General features: G+C 47.8%; 1 protein-coding gene across 1 annotated transcript in view; it reads left to right on the top strand.

The window, feature by feature from the left end:
* The window catches only part of AUTS2 (activator of transcription and developmental regulator AUTS2), a 573438-nt gene that overhangs the window by 361490 nt on the left and 199807 nt on the right, over positions 1-12141 (top strand). The gene's annotated exons all lie outside the window — the stretch shown is intronic.

The following is a 12141-nucleotide window of genomic DNA, read 5'->3' as shown; positions in this document are numbered from 1 at the left end:
GTGCCAGTGGCCCTTCCAGCTGCCCTTTGGCTGCCCTGGCACCCAGAGCCCACAGACCAAGACAGCTGTGCCGTGCTGGTGTCTCCTCTCCCAGCTCTACCCTCTTGCCTCAGGAGCCAAACAGGAACTGGGGATGGCTCTCCTGGCACTCATCATTCCAAGGGTACTTGGGGAGGAAAGGCTTTGGTTAGGACTGCAGTAGTTTAAAGTTAAATGAGGGTTAATCACAGAATCCCAGAGTGGTTTGGGCTGGAAAGGATGTTAAAGCCCATCCAGTGCCACCCCCTGCCACGGACAGGGACACCTTCCACCGGCCCAGGTTGCTCCAAGCCCCATCCAACCTGGCCTTGATGTACATGAGGTTGTGAGTGCATGTTGTAAAGTGGGCCCAAGTCTTGAAGTCTCTGTGTCATCCTCACTTGGATCTCCTCAGAAACAGAGGGGCTTGTGCTTGGGTAAAATCTGAGCAAGAATTTGGGGAAAGGAGGCCCCAGCCCTGCCTTCCCCTGCAGCACAGCCTCCCACACACCGCTCTTGTGCCTCCTCCTTTACCGTTTTTGTTATTCTGGTCTGCCTGGCAATGGTATTTTATGTCTGGCATTACTTTAATAATAAAAATAAAAAAGAGGAAAAGATTTCTTGATAGCTGTGTATATGTTTGATACCATCTCCTTTTACCGAGTGTAAGGCCATTGGAGGAACGGGTTATCTCCAGGCTGCAAACCACCATTCTATTAGTCTGTTTGAAGTTATCTAGAAAGTCTGTTTGAAATATAGCCTCCTTCTCCCCCCTCTCCCTCAGCCCTCCTTCCCCTTAAATATATTTTCAGGCCCAGATCAAAACAAGGCTGTGCTGCAATACAAAAACATTGTTTAAAAGGTCTTTACTCTGAGGTTTTATTTTTTACCCCTTTCTGGTAAATGGGGCTGGTCCAGCTTGATTCTAACCTTTATGCAAATTTAACTATAATTCAGCACAATATTTATAAGATTCAGAGTTAATTAAATCCCAGTGGAGATCAGACCCTGTATGACCTCATTACAGTCATACACAACAGCCTAATTTCCCCGAACAACCGCCGAGTGGAGGGGGTGCTAATTTAGGGAATGTATGGACATATGTACTGTCTAGATGTCTGTCTGGTGCAGCCAGAACTGCTCCTCACTGCAACCAGCCCCTATTGAAAATCACATTAGCTTTTGTTAATAGACTCTTCTTTTTTATTTTTTTTTTTTGTTCCACTGGATCTTTAATCGATAGAAATAAAATTAAAGAGACATTAATTATCAAGCCTTGAGTTCCTGAGCTGGAAGGCATTTTAGAAATGCAAAGTATTATTATTGCTATTAATTTTATTAGATGGGCCTCATTTTTCCCCCTTCCATAAGGAAGGATTTAGGTGGGTTTCACCTGTGTGCTCCAGGCCTCTTGCATCGCTTCAGTCTCATCTGGGAGGATGCACAGGAAGGTTTGAATGATTCATGGACAAGGATGGGGAGGTGCCATCTGTGAGCAGCTGAAAATTAAATCAGTCTTTGTGTCCTTCAGTGCACATGGGCTGGTATGTACAGACACACACATATGTACATGAAAACATGGGGGGATTAATTTCCTTTTCAATCTGAGTCCTTCTCCTGATCTTGTATGTTTGGCCCTTGGGGGTTTTGCCTGTTATTGCCATGGACACAGGGAGGGTGGGAGTGGGTATTTCTCAAGAGAATGTTTGTAGGAAAAGCTCCATTCAGGGGAGAAAAAATTGTATTTGCCTATAGTGCAATCCAAAGTGGACTGAGAAAAACATGATTTGATTGTAAACAGGTTTCACCATATTTGAATTAATTTCATCTTGGACAAAATTCCAGTATTTCTTTTCCTTTGGAAATGAAATACTATTATCCAGTGAAAACATGTAATTATAATGCTTGGAATTCTATAATGAAAAAAGAATTGCTTATGGATATTTTTGTGTGTGTGTGGTCCTGTCTTTTTGGTGAAAAAAAAACAACAGCAGGAATGACTACAAGTATCTTCAACCTCCCTTTATTTTCATAATCATATTCAGAACTGAATCTTTGGTTTTGATAAATATATAAAAAATCCCCTTTGGGTTTTCTTTTTTTGGTTGGTTGGTTGTTTGGTTGGTTGGTTGGTTTGGTTTCCCTTTAGTGTTTTTTCCCATTTGTTTTACTCGTGAAAGGGTTGAACAGTAGGAACATGAGTGTCTGCTTTGTCAACATGGGTTGGCACTTTCAGCACATAAACATTTTCACCAGTTTTCCACCCAAACATCTCCATCCCCCCAACACAAACATCTCCATCCCCCCAACACAAACATCTCCATCCCCCCAACACAAACATCTCCATCCCCCCAACACAAACATCTTTATTCCCCCAACACAAACTTCTCTATCCCCCCAACACAAACATCTCCATCCCCCCAACACAAACATCTCCATCCCCCCAACACAAACATCTCCATCCCCCCAACACAAACATCTCCATCCCCCCAACACAAACATCGTTATTCCCCCAACACAAACATCTTTATTCCCCCAACACAAACATCTCCATCCCCTCAATACAAACTTCTTCATCCCCCCAACACAAACATCTCTATCCCCCCAACACAAACCTCTCTATCCCCCCAACACAAACCTCTCTACCCCACTTGCAGCAGCCCCACTTGCCATGAGGAGTCAGGAGCTGCAGACTGGGATCTGCTCTGCTTTGTGCTGCTCCATTTCTGTGATCAGTCAGGCCAAGGGCACATGGGCAGAGTTCTTCTAGAGCTCCTCAAACCAAGCACCTGCTGGAGTTTGCAGAACATCATTCCCACGTGTTAACAGCAGAGACAAGGAGGTGAACCAGCCACTGTCTCCATGTGCACCAGGGAATGGACAACATTCCTGCTCAGTTCTCCTTTGCTGCTGCATCCAAGGACGCTCGAGTGGGATGAAAGGCAAAGCAAATGAACATGTTTTGATGATCAGGAATGACACAGGCAAAGCTTCAGCAAACAGAGTGACAGGGACTGTGCAGAGCAGTGAGTGACAGGACCTCTGATCTCCGTGCCCACAACTCTGTCTGATCGGAAGGCAGCTGCAATCTGTTCTGTTTAATGTGAGCTCAGCACAGCCCTCGGGCTATTTGTAAGCTGCCAGGGAGCTTTGCATTGCACAAAGTTTGGGCACTTTGCTGAATTCATGGCTCTGGCTGTGCTGTAGGATTTGACAGCTTAAAGGATAGAAAGGGGTGGGAAGGTTTTTAAATAGCCTTCTGCCAAATTAAGAACAGGGCCCATGTGCAGGTCAGAACTGCTCGGGGAACGGGCATGCAAACTGTGGCATCTCTGTTCCCTTCCTCCAGGGACAAGCTAAAAATTGTTGCTGGGCCTGGGATGCAAAATGATCAGTGGATGGAGAATATCTCTGGCACAGAAACAAAAGCAGAAAGCCCATCAGGCCAGAGAGGACAAAGTATCTTTAACAGAGAAGCCCCTGTAAGAGCTTTCTGAGGGCCTGTGGGGATTTTGTGGTGGTTGAGGTTTTTGGGGGGTTTGCTTTACTATTCCTTCAGAGTTGCTCTACTTCATTAATTTTTAACAATTTATCAGTATGGGAAGATAAATCCCCTGCAGTCCCTTTTAATATATTTTCTTCTTCTTTTCAAGTAAATGATTGATGAGTATCAATCTAATTGTTCGATACCGAGTAGTTGCTAATGTAGGGCCCCCATTGCCTGAGGGTTCCTACCATGGTTTATAACCCTGCACACATTGTCTGGTTAAGATCTTAAGTAGCCAAAGCTGTAAAAGTTTATGTCTGTGTGTGGGTGGGGGAGTCGAGAGCTTACAAGTAAGCAAGGCACATTTCCATTAATCATGTTGCTCTTCCTTTGGCTGCTGGATTGGGCAATACATTCCCAGTTGGGTGGTGGAGAGTTTCTCTGTGTTAACAGTTGCCTCTGGCAAAGCTGTGGTGGCATGTGGAGAGAGACTCATGGAGGAGAAAGTGTGGTCTGGTGTGGAGGCACAGAGCAGGGCGGGCTGTTCATCCCTGCCCCACACCAGCCAGGGCTTTGGTTCCTGAGCTCATGTGACAGGGACACTCAGCAGCCTCCAGGGGCCTTCACACCATCAAGGCTCCTTTAACTGGGGTGCCCTCGTCACTCAGGGAGAGTTGTCATGGCCCTGAAAGGCTGGACTGTGCCACCAACGGGATAGCAAATTAAACAACATCTAATCTAATGTCTTCATTAGCCTTTAAAGGCAAAGCTGAGATAAAAAGCCCTGGACATCTCCATGGCAGGTAATGCTACGGAGATGCCAGGACAGATTCTTGCACTTCAGATTTGCAGTGTGTGAGTAGAACCAAAAATGAAGGGAGAACAAATATTATGTGGTGTTTCCTTATCTTTGGAAATTTCCAATACTTATGTGTTTTTAATTGGTTTTAAGGATAGATCTGTGATAGGTTTTAAAAATAAATAATGAAAAATCAAAGCTCCTCAACAGCATAGAATTGAGTCTTACATTTCAAAATCTGCATCAAATTCTTATATTAACGTATATTTTAATAAATATGGGGAATTTCTGTGGTATTAATATTGGAACTGCATGTTTTGTGCAATTTTTCTACAAAAAAAGTTATTTTCCCCACTCACACAACAGGTGAGAGATGTATCCATAATGCTGTTTGGCACCTCTGTATCACAGGATTTCACCTTTTCAGAGTCATGTATTGATTGATTCCTCCACTTTTCACTCATCTTTCAGCTTTTCAGTATTTTCATTCCCCTTCTCTGAACAGGGCACTCTCACCCCATCCCATCTTCCCTCACTGAGGCTCCCCAAGTGAAGCCATGACTCCCCAGTTTCTGAGGTCAGTGCTGAGACCTCTAAACCAGGTTACCTCATACACCAGAGGTGGGCAGTGATCTCATATGGGCAAGGGACAGGAGCAGAAACAACTTCATAGGTGGCAAAGGCAGCATGAAAAAAATCCTTTAGTGGGTACATATTCTCTCCAAACAGATGAGGCAATTAAAGGAGAAGGAATGACAACAAAGGAGAAGCAGAGTCTACTAACATTTGCTCAGTGTGAATCTGGGATTTCTCAGTGGGAGTTATTTAAATTTACACCAGTGAAGGAGGCAGCAGAAGTGACTTTGCCCAGCCTGGTGCCCCCATCTCCTTCTGCCATAAATTAACCTGCTTTCCTGGTGACTTCACTGCAGCAGCTCCCGGGGGCAGCCACAGAGATGACAGAACTAAGGGCTGCTGTCTGGGGCTGCCTCCCCAGCCCTGGCCATGGCCAAGGCTTTAGGAGTGATTAATTCCTCAGCTGGCACTCAGGGCTTGGCATGGACAAACAGCCTGGTTTGCTCACGTGAGATGGATTGTAGTTTGCCTGGGGGGGAAGGCAGGGTTGCTTTGCTGTTGGGAGATTCTTTTCTCAGAGGTCTAAATTACAAAACTGTTCCATTCTGTTTAAAAGGAAGATTATGATCTCTGGAAGAAATACAGTGATTATGATCTCTAAAATCAACAGTGCTTGGAAACATTGGGGATGTTGGACCTCTCTGAGAAACCCCTCCCAAACCCTGCACCAGCCATCAGCACAAGTATTTTTTTAGTCCAAAGCCACAGAAGTATTTGGGAAAAGTAAGTCTTGAGAAGATACACAGTTGGCTGAGTTCAACCAACCTAATATTTGTTCCATGGCTGCTGTGGATGTCTCAATTGTGCCACTGGCAGGGAGAGCCGTGCTGGGTCTCTGCCTGTCCTGGCAGAGGTGGGGGCTCAGGACCCCCGGTAGGCCTGGGCTGGGGCAGCCTCAGCTGGGGATCAGGCAGCAGTGGCACCGTGGGTTTGGGCACTGGGGACAAGGTGGGTTTGGGCAGCAGTGACATGATGGGCTCAGGCAGTGGTGGCACAGTGGGTTTGGGCACTGGGGACAAGATGGGCTTGGGCAGTGGTGGCATGTTGGGTTTGGGCAGTGGTGGCACAGTGGGCTTGGGCAGTGGTGACATGGTGGGTTTGGGCAGTGGTGGCACAGTGGGCTTGGGCAGTGGTGGCACAGTGGGCTTGGGCAGTGGTGACATGGTGGGTTTGGGCAATGGTGACAACGGTGGGTTTGGGCACTGGGGACAAGATGGGTTTGGGCAGCAGTGACATGATGGGCTCAGGCAGTGGTGGCACAGTGGGTTTGGGCACTGGGGACAAGATGGGCTTGGGCAGTGGTGGCATGTTGGGTTTGGGCAGTGGTGGCACAGTGGGCTTGGGCAGTGGTGACATGGTGGGTTTGGGCAGTGGGGACAGTGGGTTTGGGCAGTGGGGACAGGGGGTTTGGGCAGTGGGGACAGTGGGTTTGGGCAGTGGTGACATGGTGGGTTTGGGCAGTGGTGACAGCTGTGGGCTTGGGCAGTGGTGACACAGTGGACTTGGGCAGTGGTGGCACAGTGGGTTTGGGCAGTGGTGACATGGTGGGTTTGGGCAGTGGTGACATGGTGGGTTTGGGCAGTGGTGGCACAGTGGGTTTGGGCAGTGGTGACAACGGTGGGTTTGGGCAGTGGTGACATGGTGGGTTTGGGCAGTGGTGACATGGTGGGTTTGGGCAGTGGTGACAGCTGTGGGCTTGGGCAGTGGTGGCACAGTGGGTTTGGGCAGTGGTGACAACGGTGGGTTTGGGCAGTGGTGACATGGTGGGTTTGGGCAGTGTGGCACAGTGGGTTTGGGTTTGGGCAGTGGGGACAGTGGGTTTGGACAGTGTGGCACAGGGGGTTTGGGCAGTGGGGACAGTGGGTTTGGGTTTGGACAGTGGTGGCAACGGTGGGTTTGGGCAGTGTGGCACAGTGAGTTTGGGCAGTGGTGACATGGTGGGTTTGGGCAGTGGTGACACAGTGGGCTTGGGCAGTGGTGACATGGTGGGTTTGGGCAGAGGTGACATGGTGGGTTTGGGCAGTGGTGGCACAGTGGGTTTGAGTTTGGGCAGTGGTGACAATGGTGGGTTTGGGCAGGGGTGGCACAGTGAGTTTGGGCAGTGGTGGCACAGTGAGCTCACCAGGGATGTCACCATCAGCCTCCTTCCAGCCTGATGAGGGGTTTGTGATACACAGAACCCAGCCACGTACCAGTGCAGGGAAATGTTATAGGTTTATGAGGAGAGTGATTAAAAATGTATCAAAGAGGCTTGTAAAGCTTATGGTTCAAGTTAACTGTATGAAGTAAACAGCCTTTAAGTGTCTCCTGGGACTGTGACAGATAGTCTGTGGGTGTTACTGCAACATGGTACTAGTGATTGTTCTGGCCATCCCAAACTAATCACCATCTGTGTGTATGAGCCTCTTGGGAGCTCCTGGTTGTTGGACAATCATGGTTGTTAGCATTTTTAATCAGTTTCTGTGCAGCACAGATAGGAACCGTATGCTCCAGTCTTTATTTTCCCTGCTCAGGCAGAATTATTGCAGTGCTAAAAAGGGGCTGTGCGAGTTCCTGCTAATTTTAGAGGGTCGCATTCACCTCGTGCACCCAGTCGTGGTGACATCTCCCTCTGTGTTCCCTGCCCCTCCTCTGAAGGGCTGTGGTAAGAATTATGCTCTTGTTTTGCTGCTGGCAAGGTGGATTGAACTGTGAGTCCTTGGCTGTGCCTGGCAGCCCCGTGGCCACGCTTCCTGTGTGACTCAAAGGCACTGACACAAATGTGTAACATTCGGGATCACGGCTGGGGAGATGGGGTTTGGGGCGTTTATTGTCCTTCTTGGTAGTGAGAAATAGCTGCTGAAGTAGGAAGAACCAGAGCAGATCATTGCCTGGAGCAGGAGACTGTGTGCAGTTGAAGTTATAGGCCCTGGGAGAGTTCCCAGCTGTACTTGCCTGGCTGTTGATGCAAGAGGCACTGCAGGCGAGGATGGCTCCGGGAACGGAGGGGCAAACAGGGAGGGAAGGGATGGCTCAGATCCAGGCTCTGAGGAGCAGCGTTGCTGCTAAAAAGGAAAAGCTCTTCTCTCATTCTGCACTGAAGTGCAGCTCATCTCAACAATTAATCCTGCAAGAATTCCAACCTGGGGCCCCGGAGCCGCGTGCCGCAGCCGCTTGGCATCTGTGCGGGGCGGCTGCAGAGGCTCTGCCGTGCCAGCTCTGCCCCCATGGCACTGGCTCTGCCCCACGGGCCTCCAGGCAGCCCAGCCCCAAAGTGCTGAGCTGTCAAACCTGGCACCAGCTCTACTGTCCCTCTGTCCCCACCTCCCATTCCAGCCCCAGGCTCAGCTCCCAAGTCCTGACCGAAGGAGTGTGCGAAGAGAGGGCAGTGATGGTACACGGGAGGTGAGGGGAGGAGAGAGGAATAGTGAGCTGGCTGAATCCCCTCCTGCTCCAAACAAGCTGGAGTTCTTGTCTTAAATAAAATGTAGAGGGTTTTTGTTTTTATTATCAATGTTGCCATCAGCTTTCTGGAGCTCTGCTCTTGTTTTCATTTTCAAGAGACTTGTATCGGGCTTCTGAATAATTTTCCTTTTGCCGCAGGTGTGAAGCTGAGGGGATGATGTGCTGCTGGGTTTATCAGCTGGGGTTGCTGTGTCCATGGAGCTGTGGGAACAGGAGCAGGTTTTGAAGAAGAATCTGAATGTATAGAGCAATTTTCTGGTGCACAGTCAGGTTGCCTGTTTGAGTGGAGGGCAGTCTTTGCTTTGTTTGGGTGGTGGCTCCTGTACATTTATTCCTGTTGGTGTGATCAAACAGTTTGCTCTCTTGAGTCCCACCTATGAATTGTGCCACGTCTAACACCACAAAGTTTCACGGTGGGCACCATTCCTGCAGCATGGAGAGGTGGCCTGTGTCTTCCCATCCTTCTTCCTGGTGCTCACATCTCCCTGGAAACCGTGTTCTGGTGCTGGCAGACCCAATCGACAAGTAACTTCTGTTTATCTGTTGTCAAAAGGGACAGTGTTATGTGATTAGGTGTATATTGATTATCTGATTTAAACCACAAATGTTTCCACATAACCTGTGCTGTGCCCCCAGTCTCTCTCAGAGCACTGGTAACTCCTCAGCCCCTCCAGCAGGGCAGGGTTTGGGGCTGGTTTGCTGTTTCTGCCCTCCAGCCTGGCCACCCAGGGGGGCTGGATTTGTCAGACACTGCAGAGTCCATTTAGAGTCTGAGAGCTGCTTCAGGCAGGTCCTGTCACTGCAGCCATTCTGCAGTCACATTTACACCAACCTGTGAATTCTTTCTGGAAGGGGCAGAATATTGAGAATTCAGAGAGCCCAAGTGGGTTGTAAGATCCATAATCACCAAGACTGTCTCTCCTCAATGCATGTGTCTTCATCTGTCAGCCTTGAGGATCATCATGGGCCTGTGTGAAATGGAAAAAAGCCATTTAACTTCATATTAGCTTCATATTAACAAACATATTAGAGCCCTCATGACATTATCGTTGTGTCTGCACTTGAGAACACTTTGTTAGTTCTTACAAAACATGCTCCTGCTGCTGCTAACCCCAAGTGTTCCCAAATCCAGCCCTGCCCAGAGAGCAGGAGGAGGTCACTCTGCATGGGATTGGACTCACAAACCTGCTCCTCCTGGAACCATCAGAGCCCAGGCTTGGTGACTCTCACAGGGTGACTGGGATGTCTTATAAAATCACAACTGGCTTTTTAGGGAAGTGCCAAGTCTGGCAGCTCATTTCCCTTCTGTTGTCCTTGGAGTCAGAGAAGGTTTTCCTCCACCCAGAGGGGGAGGACAAGAGTTAGACTGTGAGAGGATCAGACCTCAGTGGGGAAGGGCCAACTTTAAGGCTGCAAAGGGCTGTTTGGCATGTCTGGGAGAGCTTTGACTCCTCTCAGATAGAGATGTCACAGAGGAGCCTCTCCCTGGCTTGGACAGGCCACTTCAAAAGTTTAGGCAGGAAGGATTTGTCTTTACCAGTACATGCAAGAGTGACAAAAGCATTCCCAGGTGCTGGAATAAGGTCATACAAGGGAGTTAGAACAGTCTGTCACTGTGTCCCACAAGTTCCTTGCATGACCCAGGAGACAGGCAGTTCCAGGGGTGGGTCCAGCTCCCCCCACTGTCTGGGAGCCTCCTTAGGGACTTCTAATTGCCTTGCACAGGAGCAAGTCCCTGCTTTGACCTCCCAGCTCAGAAACACCTCCCCCATGTGCTGGGCAGGTCTGTCCTTGCAGAGGCCTCTGCAGGACCTGGTGGGTTCCTGGGGCTCTGGACTGTGTTGCAGTTGGTGTAGGGCAGTGGGACCTGACCTGGAGCTCTCTGGCTTTAGGGTCAGTTCCACACTGGGACACCAGTCCAGGTGCAATGGGTGACAAAGCAACCTGCTCTGAGTGGCTGAGGACAGAGCCCTTCATCCTGGATGCAGTTCTGTTATTGGTATTTTTCCCTTTTCACACCTTTTCCTGGGATAATGTTTTCAAAGTGTCAGGCCTGGCTCTTCTGTCAATATTCAGGCAAAATCAAAACCACTTTTTTTTTCTGAATTAGGACCCATGTGGTTGGCCTAAACATAACCAGCCATCCCCAGGTTGTCTACAGCTACACATCCAGGAAAAGATACCCGTGAAAGAGTCTATTTGTAGTGCCAGGTGTCAGACCTGTATCAGTCAAGCAGGAATTTATTCTACCCTCTCCTCCTTCCAATTAAGCCCTGGTGGATGCTGGGCTGCCACAGGTACTGAGAAATGGATGTGGCAGCATCGACTGTGAATGTTTTGGCAGCAGCCCTCCTTCAGGTAGCTATTAACTTTATTTTTTAATATGAAATTCAGGCACTAAATCCAAGGGAAAAAAAAGGCATACATAATGTAGGTTAATTAAAATGCCTGTAAATGAACAGGTGACAGGTGCCAAGCCCCATGACAACCACAACTGGAGAAATGAAAGTGCAACAGACTATTAGGATTCCTGTGTTAATCAGGTAATAGTAACTTGGGTAATTACAAAATCATATGAAATCTTTTTTAAATCCCAAAACTCATTTATAGCCTTTTGGAGATAAAATATAAAATGTAGAGTTTTAATCCAAAAGGACTTTCTCTTCTCTGGAGCCCTCAATCTCAGATTTCTTCCATGGCTGACACAATTAAGGGTTGGATTTTTTTCTCTCCCCTCTCTTCAATTTCATTTTAATTAAGAAATATTAAGTTAAAAGCCACTGAAGAGCTTGAGTTTCTCTCTCTCTGATATTTGGTAGTCACTTATGTGTCCCAAGGCCTTTTTCAGGGAATCAGGTGGAACCTGCCATGTGCATCTGTTGGCTCTAAGAGCTGGAATTTATTTTCAGGCTCAGGAGCAGCACAGGGCATGTGTGAGATGAACCTGGAGCAGACCAGAGGCTGCTCTGTCTTCCCAGGAGCAAATTACACCACAGAGAACTAGGAGGACTTGTGATTAAACTCTTTTTTCTATGAATATGAGCCCAAGCAGTGGTACAATTTCCCATCTGATATGCAAACTATGACATGTTACACTGCTAAGACAACACACCATTGTTGCAGCCTTTCCCAGCCTGGAAAGCCCATCCAGATATGGTTTCCCAAATAAACAGAGTGAACCCTCCTGAGGAGATCCTGCAGACATCCCTCTCTGCTCCATGAGTTTTACTGTATAACTGGGCCTTGATCCCAAGTAGAAAGTTTATCAGAGGCTTTATGTGACTTGCCCAAGGTCATTAATACAAACCAGTAAGAAAATGAAACTTTCCAGACTTGTGCTGTAATTACCAAGGCCCATGCCTTTCTCTGGAACTGTCAAAGAAATAAAAATATATATAAATAATTGGCTGTAATTAAGGCCAGGAGCTGGTGCCTCAGCTGAGAACCTGCACCAGGGTTCACTCTGTGAAGGACCTTTGGAGGCTGATTCAGCATCTGGCATATAAAGACTTTTCCTGGGGATTTTTTTGTAAAATCCAGATCTCCAAAATGAAAAATATTGGTTTTCATCCTTGTCCCTGCAACAGAATTTATTACCCCTGGGCTATAGAGAGCCAGACAAACAGAAACAGATTTCTTTTTCTCTTTGACTTGGAAGATGAGAACATGTTTTGTACATTCCTACACTGCAGCCAAAATAAAGGTCTTTATCTTCAAGGAAATCAGTGATTTGGTTCTTGGTAATACCCCACTAGCC

This window comes from Pithys albifrons, chromosome 21 (assembly GCF_047495875.1).
Source record: "Pithys albifrons albifrons isolate INPA30051 chromosome 21, PitAlb_v1, whole genome shotgun sequence".
Classification (NCBI taxonomy): Eukaryota; Metazoa; Chordata; class Aves; order Passeriformes; family Thamnophilidae; genus Pithys; species Pithys albifrons.
The sequence above is the reverse complement of the archived record's forward strand: the minus strand, read 5'-3'. Positions and strand labels throughout refer to the sequence as shown.